We start from the raw sequence: 16,102 nt of genomic DNA, 5'->3' as shown, positions 1-16,102 counted from the left end.
CAGGTGCTGTGCTGTTGAGATTTATGCCCTGCCCCACTCATTTTAAAGTTGAACAATTTATTTTTTTCCTGTTCGGTTGTTTATATTATGGATATTAACCCCTTGTTGTATTTGCTTCTTTTAATAGATTGTTCTCTTTGCTGTTCAGAAATTTCTTACAGTAGTTTGATATAATACTCCCTTTGTCTATTTTAACTTTTGTTTGCCTGTGATTTTGAGGTCATGTCTAAATGAACTCTTTGCCACACAAATATCCTAAAGTACTTCCCCTATGTTTTTTCTATTAATTTCATAGTTATGGTCTATATTTACTTCTTGATCCATTTTGATTTGATTTTTATATATGGTGATATATAGGGACCTAGTTTCAATCTTCTGCATGTGAATGTCACAGCCTCATTTGATTGTCCTATTCCCAGTGCTTGTTCTTGACACTTTAAAAAAAATCATTTTCAGTAGATGCACAGATATATTTTTGGGTTATTTATTTTACTTCATTGTTTTTTATGTGTATTTTAATGCTGAGGATGTACTTTTCGATTTCAATAGCTTTTTAGCATGTCTTTTGATGTTCCCATTTTTGTTATTTTTGCACTGAATTGCTTTGACTATTTGTGGTCTTTTATGATTACATATGATTTTTTATTCCATTTCTGTAAAAAATACCATTGGAATTTTGATTATTTGCATTAAATCTGTAGATTGCTTTGGGTAGCCTAATATTTCAACAGCATTCTCATTGTCCATGAACATGGAATGTCCTTCCTTTTGTGTGTATGTCTCCTTTATTTTCTTTCATTAGTGTTTTATAGTTTTCATAGAGATCTTTACCTCACTGATTAACTTTATTCAAATGTATTTATTTGTTTATTTGCTATTTTAAAGGAGATTGTTTATTTCTTTTTCAACTAATACATTGTGGTATATGTGATTTTAAATATTGATATTATATTCTCTAATGAATTTGTCTATTAGTTCTAACAGCTTATTGATATATAATTATGTCATCTAAAAGTAGGGAAAATTTGACTTGCTTCTTTCTAATGAGTACCCTTTATTCTTTTATTTCTTTCTCTTTCCTAATTGGTCTAACTAGGACTTCTGGTGCTTATGAATCTTATTATTCATAAGAGTGGTTAAAGTTAGCACTTTCTTTTTGTGTGTGTGGTGTAGATCATAAAAAAGAGCTTTCAACTTTTTCTCATTCAGTATAATGTTATCTGTGTGTTTGTCACATATGGCTTTCTTTTGTTGAGGTATTTATTTATGGGATTTATAAAATGTAGTTTTTTTTATACTGCAAGGATCAAAAATCAAATAAGGGAAGGAATAGTTACCTATCTTTGTGTCACCAACACCACCTGGCACAGTGTTTTTTAAAATGCTCTTAATCCTTGAATGAGTGGGTATTTTTCATATAGGTATTTAAAGCTGTTACTGTATTTCCTAGTGAACATCATTATCTTGGCTAATATCGAAACTTATAGTGAGATGAATGGGAAGAACTTGAAGCTATGTAATATGTTGCTTTGTTTCAATTTTTGCAAGCACAGTATAATTTAAAATATATGCCTCTGACAAATTGGCAAATATGCACCAGAGTCAATTTGGTTAAAAGCTTGGTTAGAAGCTCTATAAAACACATAGTGAATTCATGACCTGTGCTGACAAATAGAATTCAAGGAAAAGAACATTTGTATCAATCAGTGCTTCCTAGAGAAACAGATTTAATACAAGATTTACAGATATATAAGAATTGCCAAGATTGGTTTACAATGGCTTCCCACAACATCAGGTGTGGAAGAGTGCAAAAGTTCTGTCTGTGCACTGGGGATCCTAAAGACCCAGTTGAAGACCTGGAGCTCAGTATAGTGTCCGTATCAGAAGGGCAAAAGGTATGGTGGAAGGTGGAAAGGTTGGTGCCGGGGCTGAAGAGTCTGTGCTGGAAGCCAGAAGGTGACGTCCAAGGGGAAAGTGAAGACTGGGGCTCCTCTGAAGACCAGAGCAATACTTCCTTCTTAGTTTCCCTTTTATTGCATTGTGGTGATAATCCTCCCTAGAGTGGGTCTTCCACACCTGCAAATATGCCGAGCCAGTTTAGTTGGGTGTTACTTACTTAGGTTGACACAATCAGTCAACCATCACAACATTATAAAATTGGGAATTAAAAGGTTATTGTTTTATTTCAGACTATTTAGTAAGTTTTTGTAATTTTGGGGATTCATTTATTTTTCTGTCTCTTAATTAACAAATGAAGATCGTGATGAAGTACAATGGATGATTTGCTAGGTTATCACTATAGTAGATTCACATTTGTTGACCTTGAAAACTTCAGGCTTTACCTCTTTTTAAGAAATTAAGTTGTTTTTCTTGAGCTGGTTCTAATATTTTGGGCCATTTTGTAAAGTGTTTGTTTTTGGAGGCACTTCATTTGGAGATAATTTTGTATTTAATCAATTTCAAAAATATGTGTAAAATCAAGAATTCTGTGAGAAACTTTGAAGTTAGGGGTCAGATGAAAGAAAACAAAAGGAAGAATTATCTAAAGTGAAAGTAAACACTTTCACAAAAGGAAGAATTATCTAAAGTGAAATATTTGTGTAATTTCATTGCCCAAACTGAATTCTTACATTCTTTTATTTCCTTTAAGCAAAAAGAACTCAAGAAAAATGTTGACTTACTTCCAGTATCATTAATAAATGGCATTGAAATGGTCAAACTCAAACTGTTCAATAATGTGGAAGTGATTACTTGATAGTGAGAAAAACAAATGTCTTCTAGTTATTCCCATATCTTAACTTGCTTAATTAAAAATATGTGCATTTAACCTTTCTTTTAAAAAATACTTTCCTTCTCCAAAAAAGAGAAAATCAAAGGTCTTTTACTTCATCATTCTGAATGTAATTTTTTAAGGGAAGTAAGGCTTTTTATCTTACTTCAAGCTTGTTATTGGGTTTTTCACATCGAGGAGGTGATATATATTATAGTTAGTCAACCTGTTCAACTAATTATATTCTTGTTGTATTTGAACAAAACTGGAAAAGAAAATCAACTTAAATGCCTTCTACATTTTTCTAAAAATCACTTTACAAGAATAAGAAATGACCATTGTTATTTAAATTGCTTATGTAGTTGTAGTAACATTAAGATATTATGTACTATGACATTTAGAGAAACCTTATATTTGAATAATGACTAATTTGTTCTAAAAAGGCTGAGAACTGAAACACTATTCTACATTTTCTCCTTGTTTTCAGAGACATATTGGGAGTACAAGACAATTAGAGAAAATATGTGCAAAGATCAGATTCTTAAAAATAGAAAGAAGAGTGCTAGTTACCAGGGACTAAATCTAGGACAAGGGGGAAGTGTTTACTTTGTATAGAGTTTCTGTTGTAAGAGATGAAAGAGTCATGGAGATGTGTGTCTTTTTTTTTTTTTTTTTTTTTTTTTGTTTTTTACCAGGAACCGAACTCACAACCTTGCTCTTGTGAGGCAGGCGCTGTGCTGCTGAGCTAAATTCCCAGCCCCATGGAGATGTGTTTCACAACTAGACTAATGCTTAACACTATCGAACTGTACCTTTATACATGAAAACTGTACAATTTTATGTTATGTTTTTTATCACAATAAAAATATTCTAGGATATCCAGGGTCAATGTCACTACATTGATCTCTTTGACGAGGGTGGGTTGCATTGTGATAAATCCATTTTAACATGAAAATATCATAAATGCACTTGATGTAACTAATCTGCAAAATGTCATAACTTAGCAACATTGTACAGTTGTTCCTCTGAGTGGATGGGCTCCAGGACACCCTGTGGGTACCCTAGTCCTTGGATGCTGTGGTGGATTGATAACCGGTGGTCAACTTGTAACACCCAGCTGAACAGAACCAGTGTGGTGCTGGGTGTAGGAGGCCCACCCAGGAGGACTGGAGAAGCAGAGAGGCTGTTAGGGAGATATTGGTACTCTTGAGTGCTGTTGGTTCTCCTGGAAGAGCCTGTTATGCTGGCTTTCTTGATGTGGACCTGACTGTTCTCACTGTTGGAGGTGCTCAGGACCTCGTTGTCACTGAGGATAGCTGTGGTACTTTTTGAGAGAGCTCTGCTTCTTACTTTGATTGTTGCTTCTTGGCTCCAGTACAGATCCCTCAGCCCACTAGCACAGATCCTTCACCCCACTGGCACTAATTTTCTAGCTTCCACCACTGACTTTGGGGCCTTTTTAGCACAGATCCTTGAAGCAGGCTTGCATGAGACATTGTCGTGGCCTTTTGGCCTCTAGTTGGACTCATAGGTGGCATTGTTATGGGCTCTAGGTTTTCAGCTGGACTCATGTAGGAGATTGCTATGGGATCCAGGCCTTCAGTTGGATTCTTTTGGTCTTTAGTGTGTGGACAGATTTTTTTTTGCATTCTTTTGTGCTAAACTCTTTGGGTGACTATTATAAAATAATCCTATAAAAAATTTCACCTGGTCAATGTAGGCTATTTTCTGTCAATAAACTCTCTGGGTGAGAAACTTATCCAGAAATTTATAATGATGAAGCCAGATGATTCTCTTACAATGAATGATATTTACCTCTAACATCATAATAGAAGAGAAGACCAGTCAGTTGTATGATGTTTATTCAATTATGATAAAATCAGAACTATAAGTTAGATCTAAGCTTATACAGCAGTATGATATTATTGTTATAAATTTACCCTTTCAGGCAGTTGGGATGATAACTATTTTACAAATCTTTAATTGTAATGTTAGTCACCAAACAAGAACCATGAAATGCAAAGAGAAGTAGATAACAGGGATAAAGCATGGAGAGCAATGCACAAAATAGCAATTTGCTGTTTGGCTAGTGGTGTTGAACTATGAATGGAATCATCTTGTTAACATGCCCAGAAACTGGTCATTTGAAAGAACTCCTGTCTGTCCCCTCCCCTCTGTGGGAATATTAGTGAGTAGTGAAAGGGCTGAGCAGAAACACTAACTTGCTACTGAATGATGGTACATGAACTTGATTTTAGTTTGTTGTAAAAAGAAACGTGAGAAGTATAGTTTATAACTCAGCAATAGGCCTCATTAGAGTACAGCTAGTTTAAATACCCATCTAATGTCTAGCTCCTCTGAGACAAGATGAAGAAGGGTATATTTAAAACAGTGACAGATTTCAAAGTGGTTATCCTATAGGTTCTTTTGTGTGAAAGGGAGAACTTGATGTCCAATGAGGAATCTCATTTTATTCCTAGCTAGCCCTGACCATTAGTTATTTCTTCATTGGATGATGCAAAATCTGTGTCATTTAATTTTTTCCTTTCCTAGGATGGTCAATCTTAGGTCTTAAGGACTTCTCCATTTAATCTGCTTTCAAGCTTTTTTTCATATTAATTGCTGTCCTTTAAACAAATTCCATTCCTAAAAATTGCTTCCTTTAAAATGCTGAATGGTGCTGGGAAAACTCGCTATCCATATGCAGAACATTGAGTCTAGGCCCATATCTCTCAATATGTACTAAAGTAAAATAAAACCTTACATCAAAGAACTTAAAACAGAAACACTTAACCTGGTGGAAAATAAAACAGATAAAACTCTTGAAGTCATAGATGTAGGCAATTACTTTTTGAATGAAATCCTCCTTGCACAAGAAACAGTATCAAGAATCAATAGGATAGGATTGTATCAAATTCAAAATCTGCACAGAAAAAGAAATGACCAAGGAAATGAAAAGATAGGCTACAGAATGGAAATACCATTTTTTCTGGCTCAGACAGAGGACTAATATTTCCTCAGACAGAGGACTAATATCTAGATTATACAAAGAACTCAAAAAATTAGACCACCTATAATAAACCAAATCAAAAAATGTGTCAGTGAAATAGACACTTCACAGAAGAATACAAATGACCAATAAATACACAAAGAAGTGCTCAGCATCACTGACCATTAGAAAAATGCCAATTAAAACAGCACTGAGATTCCTTCTTATCCCAGAAAGAGTAATCATCATCAAGAAATCAAATGAGAAATGCTGATGAGGCCACAGAGGGAGAAGAATCCCTTCTACACTGTTGTTGGGAATGTAAGCAGACACAATCACTGTGGAAATCAGTAGATAGAGTCCTCAGAAAAGTAAAACTAGAAATTTCATTTGACCCAGCTAGTCCCCTTCTTGGTATCTTCTCTACAGAGGTATGGACATCATACCATAGTGATGCATAAACCCATGTTTATAACAGCACAATTCATAATAGCTAAAACTTGAAAGTGGCCTGTATACTTATCAACAGATGAGTGGATGAAGAAAACATGATATTTACATATAACGGACTACTATTCTGCCATAGCAAAAGACTAATGTGAGTCATTTATAGGAAAATGGATGCACCTTAAATGATAATGTTAAGTGAAATAAATCTGGCACAGAAGCTTAAATATCACATGATTTCTCCTATCCGAGAAACCCAAATTATAAGTGAGCAAAGTGAAAATAGATAACAGGAAATAGGGAGACAGATCTCTCTCAACCTGGAAGAGGATTAAGAGATGAAAAGAGAGGAAAAAAACGGGTAGAGAAAGAGTATGAAAAGGGGAATTAAGATGTGTTCTATTAACACATCTTAATGTGTTATGGAGTTATGAACTCCATGCTATTTTAGAAGACATTTCTTATTTTCAGCTTTATGTACTTATTCAAAATTCTCTCTCCATTGTTGAAACTTGAAAGTGGTAGATTTCACTTATATCTTTGTGGAAATGTTCATTGTTTCCTGTTTAGAAAAGTGATACAAGACCAGGGATATAGCTCAGTGGCACAAGTGTCTGCCTGGCAAACACAAGGTCATGAGTTCTATTTCTGGTACAAAAAAGTGGTATATTATTAATTAAAATTGGAAAAAAAGTAGCAAAAAGTTTGCTGAAAATATTACCTGTAATTATTATCTAAGTATAAGCATTCATCATTTTGTGTATATCTGTTTTTCTGAATAATGAATGCATGATATGTATATTTGTTTGTATATGAAATATATGTAATAGAATATGGATTATTCTATTAACACACTTTGTATTTTATCTTGTTCTTTCATTATTTTAAATATTTCTCACTCATTGAACATTTATGAAAACAGTGCTTAAGTTTTGTATAATATTCCATTTGTTTATGAACCATTACTTAATAATTCTTCAGTTTTTGGGCTCTCTATACTTTTGTGATTATAAATAATTTCATAATGGACAGATTTGCATACACATGTAAGTCTGCAACTGTAGTTATTTGCTTGTGTAGATTTCTTGAAATTTTAATAGATAAAAACATACAAATATTACCTCAGGTTTAAGAAGTGTGCTTCTAAAAGGTAACATGACAGTGCTGTTAATCACTGAAACCAGAACACTTCTGCTGGAACCGACACTAAACTGGTTGGATCTGCAATGGTAGGTACAAAGAATGACCCAACTGACATACAAGACATGGGGTCATCCTCGAAAGTAATAACACTTCTTTTCAATCTTAATTCTTCCAGTACTATCCCATTTTAGGATAAAAATAAATGGCTGAACCTATTTTTAATAAAGGTAATAAATGTGTTGTGCAATTTATTATCAACCACAAAATTTATACTATTTATTAGAATGTTAATGTGTGAATGTGAAACTTCTTAAAGTATCAGAAATCACACACATATGCAATGTAATTTAATCACACACCTGAAGCAGATTTGAGCATAACATATTTTGAAGCATCACTATAAAGACGCATTCTGAATGTAACAAACAAGCAAATAAAGATGAAAGAACGTTGCTAGCTTTGTAAATCTCATCTCTCAAATAAAATGAAAATAATTCTAGTGTATAAAGGAATGTTTTAAAGAAAGTACTTTCACAGTGTAAGTGAATGAATTAAGTTTTACCAAGAGTAAACTTAAAAAAAGATATGACATTTAGGTCTAACACAACTATTCTAGGGCAATATTTGTCTTTAGTCCTCATTCTTTTGCCTTTATTTTACTTGCATCCTGTTGATAAGGCTTTGTGTTTGACAAAGGCAGATATTTAAATGACAATTGTGAGAAAAAGTGTGACATTTCATTTTTTATTTTTATATTTTGTTATCTCAAAATATTACAGAATTACAGAAATATTACAGAATTACAGAAAAATTTTTATTACTATATGTTTGCTGTAAATAATGATTGCATTCATCATGGGGAGTTGGTACACGTATGTTAACACTTAGCTTTTTTGTCCCCTTCCTCTCCTATCTCCCCTCCCTCCATCTGTGCTCTCATATAAGAGAAACCATGCAATATTTAAGCTTCTGTGTCTGAATTATTTCACTTAATATTATGGTCTCAAATCTATTTTCCTACAAATGACTCAAAGTTATCCTTTTCATGGCAGAGTACCTCTACACTGTGTAGAAATATATTCTTCATCCATTCATCAGTTGATGGACATGTAAGCTGATTCCAAGATTTAGCTTTTGTGAATTGTTCTCCTGCAAACATGAGCATGCATGTACCACAGTAGTATGCTGTCCTTAACTCTTTGGGTAAGATACCCACAAGGGAACAGCTGGGCTGAATGGGATCTCTAGTTTTAGTTTTTTGAGGATACCCCATGTTGATTTCCATAGTGGTTGAATTAGTTTGCATTCCCACCAACAGTGTAGAAGTGTTCCTTTTTCCTCCACAGCCTTATTATTATTTGATTACTTGGTGATAGACATTCTTTTTGGGAATCTCAGTGTTGTTTCAATTTGTATTTTTCTAACGATCAGCAATAGTGAAGATTTTTAAATGTATTTATTGGTCATTTGTGCTTCCTTTTCTGAGAGGTGTCACATTCATTTGTGGCCCATTTTTTGACTTTTTTTACTTTGGGTAATCTAATTTTTTGAATTATTTATATATTCTTCTGAGGAATAGCTGCAAAAAATTTTCCCATTCTATGGGTTTGTTGCTAACGCTGTTGGTTTTATCTTTTGCTGTACAGATGCTTTTAAAGTTGACATTATCTTATTGATACTTGATATTATTTTTTATACAGCTGAGATCTGTTCAGAAAGTCCTTATGGCTCCAGTGCCTTCAAGAGTTTCACCTGTATTATCTCCCGGTAGATTGTTTCTGTTTTAATATTTAAATCTTTTGACCATTTTGACTTCTATTTAGTACACAGTGAGAGATATGTGTCTAGATTGAATCTTCTGCATGTGAATAGCTAATTTCCCCAGCATTACTTATTAGCGAGGCTACTTTTCTCCACTGTGTTTTTGGCCTCTCTGTCAAAGATCATTTGCTGAATGTACCTGGAGTTGTTTCTGCATCCTCTATTCTGTTCCCATGATCCACATACCTATTTTTTTTTTTTTAAATCACTGTAGCTTTGTAATATAATTTGAAATCCAGCACTGTGATGCTTTTCCTACTTTTTGGAAGATTCTTTATGAGCTTGATATATTACATATTCCTTAAATATTTAGTTGAATTCATGAATGAAGCCACCTGAGTCTGGAATTTTATGAAAAAGTTTTGACTCCATAGCCAATTAAAAAAAACAAATATAAGGCTATTCTGGCTATCTCTTTTTGAGTGGGCTTCGCTAATTTGTGTCTTTCAAGAATGCCAGTTTTGGGGCTGGGGATTTAGCTCAGCGGCAAAGCACCTGCCTGGCAAATGCAAGGTCGTGAGTTCGGTTCCTGGTACCGGAGAAAAACCAAAAAAAAAAAAAAAAAAAGAATGCCAGTTTTTCTAAGTTGTTGAATTTGTATACATGTGTTACTTTATGAAAAATCGGTAGAGATGTCACTTTTTTACTATGCTGGTAATTTGTAGCTTCACTTTTTTTTCCTTATTAGTTTGACTAGCAGCTTATTAATTTTATTAACTTTCTCAGAGACCACGCCTTTAAATTTATTGATTTTTCCTTATTGCTTTTCTATTTTCTCTTTTGTTGATTTCTCCTCTGCTTTTCAATTATACTCTAAATTTGTTTACTTTAAAATTAATTTGTTTCTTTTTTATGCAATAAATATCAATTGGATTAGTTGCTTGATAGTGTGATTTGAGTCTCCTGTATTCTTACTGCTTTCTTCTTTTTTGTATCAATTACTACTATAAAAGGTATCAAAGTTTCCAACTGTAGCTGCCGATTTCTCTTTGCAATTTTATCATTTTTAAAATTTAAGTAGTTTGGAGATAGGTTAAGCATATACTTAGGAGTATTATATCTTCTTGATAAAGTGATTTTTAATCATTATATAGTGATATTTTTATTTCTTACAATATTTCTTTCTCAAATATATTTTATCTAGTATTAGTAGAATCACCCTACTTTTTCTTTTTAATAAGTGTAACGTGGTTTGTCTTTCTGTTCTTTTAATTTTAGCACCTTTATTTATATAGTACCACACATTTTGGAGCTCTGGGTTTTCTGTGGATTAGGCTGTAATACAACTTTGGACTTTTGAGGACTTGGGCTGTCTTTTATCTACTACAGATGTGCTCCAAAGGATGCTGGAAAAGAATAATTGATAGTTTTCCTTGAAAAGATACAAAGAAGATTTATTTTGGTTGTGAAATTTCATATTTTTATTAGGCCAACTGGAAGCTTCATCCCAGATGGAGGAGGCATTTGAATATATGTGCAGGAAGCATTTGAATATGTGTTCTGCAACTCAGGAGTTCCTTGATTCCTGGGTGCAGATGAGTTCCCCTAACAAAACTGTTCAGAATGAGAGAAGGAACAAGGATGAAAATATGGCAAGCACAGGTGATTAAAGAGAAATGATCTAGGCTTTAAATGACTTCTAATGCAGTAGGGATAGTCATGGTAATAAAAGTTGTTTATACCTGTGAATTGTTAAATGCAAACACCAGTTAATCCTGTAATAATGACAAGTTTTTTGCATATTTTAGTATATGCGCTATGGAGATTTTTATATTCCTTCTAAAAGTTCTTGGTTTAAATATAATATCTCAAGTAGCTTAAATTATCCAGAAGTCTTTTCTAAGTTTAGTCTCAGCAAAAAATTTAATTATCCCAGTTGAAAAGTTATAGAAAATGTTCCAAAGGGTCAAGTTTGTCAGTTGTTTTGTTTTTAACTCTTAGCACCAATACCAGAGTACTCACATATTTTAAGCCTTCAGTAATATGTGATTCAGTTGTCAATTCTCCCTAGTATTGTACTAATGATCCTTGGTCTCTGTTTAAGTGTTGCTGTTGTTGAGTAACCTTACCCAGCTTAGGAGTGGGAAAAAGAGATTATCCTATTATAGACATAAATGTCATATACTGGAATCTAAATCCTGGAACTTCTGACAGCAAACATTTCTAAGTGATGTGTAAGTTATTCAGAAAATTGATCCTAAATACCATTTTATTATAACTTTAAAGTGTGCTCATCTAAGTTTTAAAGAGATGCAATATTTGATACATTATCTCTACTTAATTTTTTTCTCATTGACTATACCTTATTTGTGTGATATGTTATACTTAAAATGAACTAAAGACAGGATTGAAAATCAGACGACTCCTTAGAAATGATTTATCTAGTAAGTAAACTTTCAAATTCTGACTCTGGTTTTACTACTGGCAGAAACTGCGATATATGTTGGTGTTGTGGTTAATCTAGCCTCTAAATTGGCAGAGAGTTCACAATGGTTTTGAAATTATTTATTTTCTGAGGTCATAATCACTAACAGTTTACCCATGCTGTCATAGTTGAGTTATCTTTCTTGGTACTTACAGTGGTAATGAAATTGAGTCATGGCTGTGTGTGACACATGGAGTTGGTTTTCACACTCATTTTAGATAGATTTTTTTTTTTCTAGGCTTACATAACTAAATTTAGGTCAGATGTGTAAGTTAAAAATAATAAATTTCTGCAATGGTTGTGCTTAATTGTTAGCTTGATTAACTTGGAAGCTCCCTGGGAAATTTGTAAAGCATACTTTTGAGTGTGTCTGGGTGGATCATGGAGGCATGACCTTGAGTACTATATCTAGTCTCCGGCCTCTTCCTCTTGGAACATTATTTCCTGCTCTGCTTCCCAGCCTGCACAAGGTGAGCAACTGCATTCAACCATACTTTGCTCAACCAACCAGCTAGGCATGTACTCAAACCGTTGAAACCATGAGCCATATTCACCTCTTTTAAATTGTGAGTGTTGGGTATTCTGTATCAGCAAAAAGAAAGCTGATCAGTGAAGAAAACTGGTACCAGAGAAGTGGGGTTGTTTCTGTGACTGTATCTGAGCGTATGGTTCACACACCTTGGAACTGGTTTGTGGGAGAAATTGTAAGGGTTACCTATGAAACTGGTTCCCTGGGATTTGTTTCACCATCCAGTAATCAGAAGTTGCTGCAGCCATGATCTAAGAGGATCTGGCTACTGTTCAAGCTGTTTGCAGATTTTGGCATTATTCAGGTGATACTGGTTGTTCAGGCATGCAAAATGCAACAGTTGTGAGGTTATAAATACTTTCAGACAGATATCAAAGGAACGCCGGAGAGACCAGACAGTGTGGCCCTGAGAGATAACTGTCTGAAACTGTGGGAATAAAGTAGAAGGTGTAGGAAGTCAAAGATAGTAGGAACATGGACCATTCCCCAGCGAAAGTTGCAGAGAGTGAATATAGCCAACCAGAGAGAGGTCATGCGGGCTACAACCAGCAAGGTCATACAGTGGAGCTGACCGTGTGTCCTTTGAGGCTCACATCTTACCACCATGTTCCCTGGATGCTAGAACATGGAGGTATAGTATTTCATGTTTGCCCTGGTTGGTTTTTGTCCTCTTCGGTCTGATTTTTTTTTTCTATCTTCTGTTCATCCCTTTTGGAATGAAAATGTCTATCCTGTGTCATTATATTTGGGTATTAAATAACTTTCTTTTTGAATTTTATAGAGATTCCCAGCTAAGAGTTTGACTTGATTCTCAGAGGAGACATTGACTTTCACTTTTGAGCAATGCTGGAACTGTTGAGACTTTGAGGAAGGGGTTACTATTTTTTGGTTGTGTGTAGGCAGAGTTATGAAGTTGTAAGTGCCTTTATTTGGAGATTAACTATGGTTTCAGGAGATGTGTTTGAATGTCAAGTTGAGAAGGGTGGAATCAGATGTTTATGCTCAATTGTTGACTTGACTGGTTTGGAAGCTGCCTGAGAAATTAGTAAAGTACACTTCTGGGAATGTCTGGCTGGGTCATGGAGGCATAACCTTGTATATAAATCTGGTCCCTGGCCCCTCCCTCTTGGGCATTGCTCCCTTGTTTTACATCCCGGCCACCCTTGCTCCACCACACCTTTCTGCCATTACTTTCTTGTCTTGAAGTCCTCTGGCCAGCTACTGAAACTACCAATACTATGAGCCTGATTAAATCTCTCCTCTGTGAGGTTGTGGCCTTTAAAAAACAATCACCAGGAAAGTTTGCCAGTGTAATATACTAACACTTACAACATTCTCAGCACATATACATTTATAAAAGTACACTTATGCTATCTCTCTTAAAATGTATCTATAGGCTCTCCCATACTCTTATTCATCCTTTTCATAGTTTTCCAAAGAATATTTACACACAGGGACTGCAATTCTTCAAAAACCAGTTTAACTTGTCTTCATGATAAAGACCAGTGATCAGCAATAGTGATAACACAGCTCAGCAGGTCATTTACTATTCTGAGTTAAAAATGTACAGTTTCAGTACTGAAAATTTAATTCCACCATCATAATCAGTGGAGAGATTTTAGGCTTTCAAAATGATGTATCCTAGAAACTAGGGTCAAGTTCAGAGTGTGGCATTTGCAGCTATCTTTTCTTGTGTATTAAATATTTTATTTTAAGGATTTTAACATGGAAAAAGAAGGTACAGAAATGGAGATTACATTATGATAACCAAGGCAGTATTCCACATGACAAAAATCAAAACAAAACAAATTTATGGAGTAAATGTACAGTATTTAATACATATGCATATACATAAAATGATCTGACCACAGGCTTTTGAAAAATAAATTATTGCCTACAACAACAAAATGCCAACAATTCTCTCTGTAAACTGCCTCATTCTCTTTTTAGAGAATTTTTGTATAACATGAAAAGAAATGGTATGACACTTCACAACTTCAGATAGACAGTTAAAAACATATTTGTAATGCCATTCTGCATAAAATATCCACAGTAAATCTTCCTACTTAATAAATTTAAAAACACCAGACCACTCTGAATAACAGTTAAGACCTCATCAAAGAAAAATGTTCCTCACTTGTATATCATTGTTAGAAAGCTGACAAAACTGGGGAACAGAGACGATATCAAACATAGTCATTCATTTAAAATTTGCTTTAAAATATTCCTAAGGTTGTAAATTGCTGATTACTATCTTAAGATTCTATACCACGGGTATGCTTTCTACTATTTAACTGGAGGACGAAGGAATAACTTGAAGAAAGTGTTTCTCAAAATGAGGGCCAAAGGCCCAAAAGAATTCTAATGTGGGCTCAGTAATAAACATTTTAAACAAGCTGCCTGTATGATTACTGTACATTCTGAATACCCTGCATGAAAAAGTAACAGTTAAAAGCTAATTCACAAACATATTCCTGACATTGCAGAATTCTCTATAAGTTTATATTGTGAATACTGCTTTTTGTTTTAAAACAAATTCTAGGCATTAAGAGAAACATGTACATCTGGAAACTGAACATGTGACTGTATATATACATTTTACTTTTATATTTTCATTACTTTCAAACTTAGCTATTAGAAGAAAAGGTAATATATGAATATAAGCTTTGGGAGAGTTATAGTTCTAATGAAATGGGGCCTCTAACAAAGACAAAATATATTTTATTACATCCCTACAAATTTTAAATCATTCTAAACTTAAAAACTGGATAGCTTATCTAAAATTAAATTGTACTAAGATTGTATCGTAGTAACTTACTTAGATGATGATGGATACTTTTAAAGTCCTTTCCATAAAAAATAGTACTAAAACAGGAATGCTATATCTGACAACTCTTTCATAAACTAACCACCAATTTTAATAAAAGTAGTTTGAGAAACTCTGCTCTGAAAAGAATTCTTCTATGTATCTTATGTGTTATTTTACTAAACAGACTTAACTAAGGGGGTAGAACTATGATATATGTGGTTTCTGCCGATTTATTCAACATTGTTGTTACTTTTTGGATTTCCCTGAAGGTTACAAAAGTGGGTGCCAAAAGTATAGGTAACATAGTTTGGAGAGAAACAAGCATAGTTAAGTCATTCTACTTAAAAGGCAAATTATTTTCCTGTATCATACATAGCAAGAAAAATAATATACATTCTTTCTCCACTCAACAAATGGAATCTTTACAAGTTTGTTTATTAAGCAACTGCCTCATTGTTATTTAAGTGCAACCATAAACAGCAAGTCTATCAACAACAACAACAAAATTCAGTATTATCTAATATAGATTATAAGAATCAAATATTACACCTAAATATAAGTACAAAAAATTGAAATTGGCTTCCAAACAAGTTAGAAATGGTTCTTTGAATCTAGGGTGGTAACAAGTTTTTGTGTGCATTAAATGGCACCATAAGCAGAATGCACAGTTGGAAAATGAGGATCAGACCCATCCTTCATACATCAAAAGAGAACTGATATACTCAAAATCTGCAAATTCATACCCATCGATCCTCTGCACAACATCCTTGTCATCTGGAGTGAGCCGGACAGGTTCATTAGTAAAGTGCGGATCAAAGTTATCCAAACCGAATTCTCCAGAAATATTTGGTTTAAAGGAGGTACCACCCCCTTTTGCTCTATCAGGTCCCAGTCCACGTTTTGGAAGAACTGATGGTCCTCACTACCCACAAACCCTGTTTGAGGATGACAACCCAATCATTCTTTTGACTCCTTGTTCAGAAAACTCTGCAGGACACTTGCAGCTTCTACAGGAAGACAAACATGGTGCGGTGAATTTTTCTTTCTTTAAATTGCAGGAGATAAGTGATTGCCTTTTGATCAGGGGTATCAGGATTCTCAGCAATATGAAATGGAGACTCTCCAATCATCATCTCAAACATTAGCTCTCCAAGAGTTGACCAGTCCAC

The 16,102-nt window shown here is 34.1% G+C and overlaps 1 protein-coding gene and 1 pseudogene across 4 annotated transcripts in view; one reads left to right on the top strand and one right to left on the bottom strand.

The window, feature by feature from the left end:
- The window catches only part of LOC102018715, a 395,385-nt gene that overhangs the window by 36,283 nt on the left and 343,000 nt on the right, over positions 1–16,102 (top strand). The gene's annotated exons all lie outside the window — the stretch shown is intronic.
- LOC102022691 overlaps positions 14,415–16,102 on the bottom strand; it is a 30,435-nt pseudogene continuing 28,747 nt past the window's right edge.

The sequence above is a fragment of the Chinchilla lanigera genome, unplaced genomic scaffold (genome assembly GCF_000276665.1).
Source record: "Chinchilla lanigera isolate Chin_1 unplaced genomic scaffold, ChiLan1.0 scaffold00070, whole genome shotgun sequence".
Classification (NCBI taxonomy): domain Eukaryota; kingdom Metazoa; phylum Chordata; class Mammalia; order Rodentia; family Chinchillidae; genus Chinchilla; species Chinchilla lanigera.
This window is presented reverse-complemented; position numbering and strand designations above follow the sequence as displayed.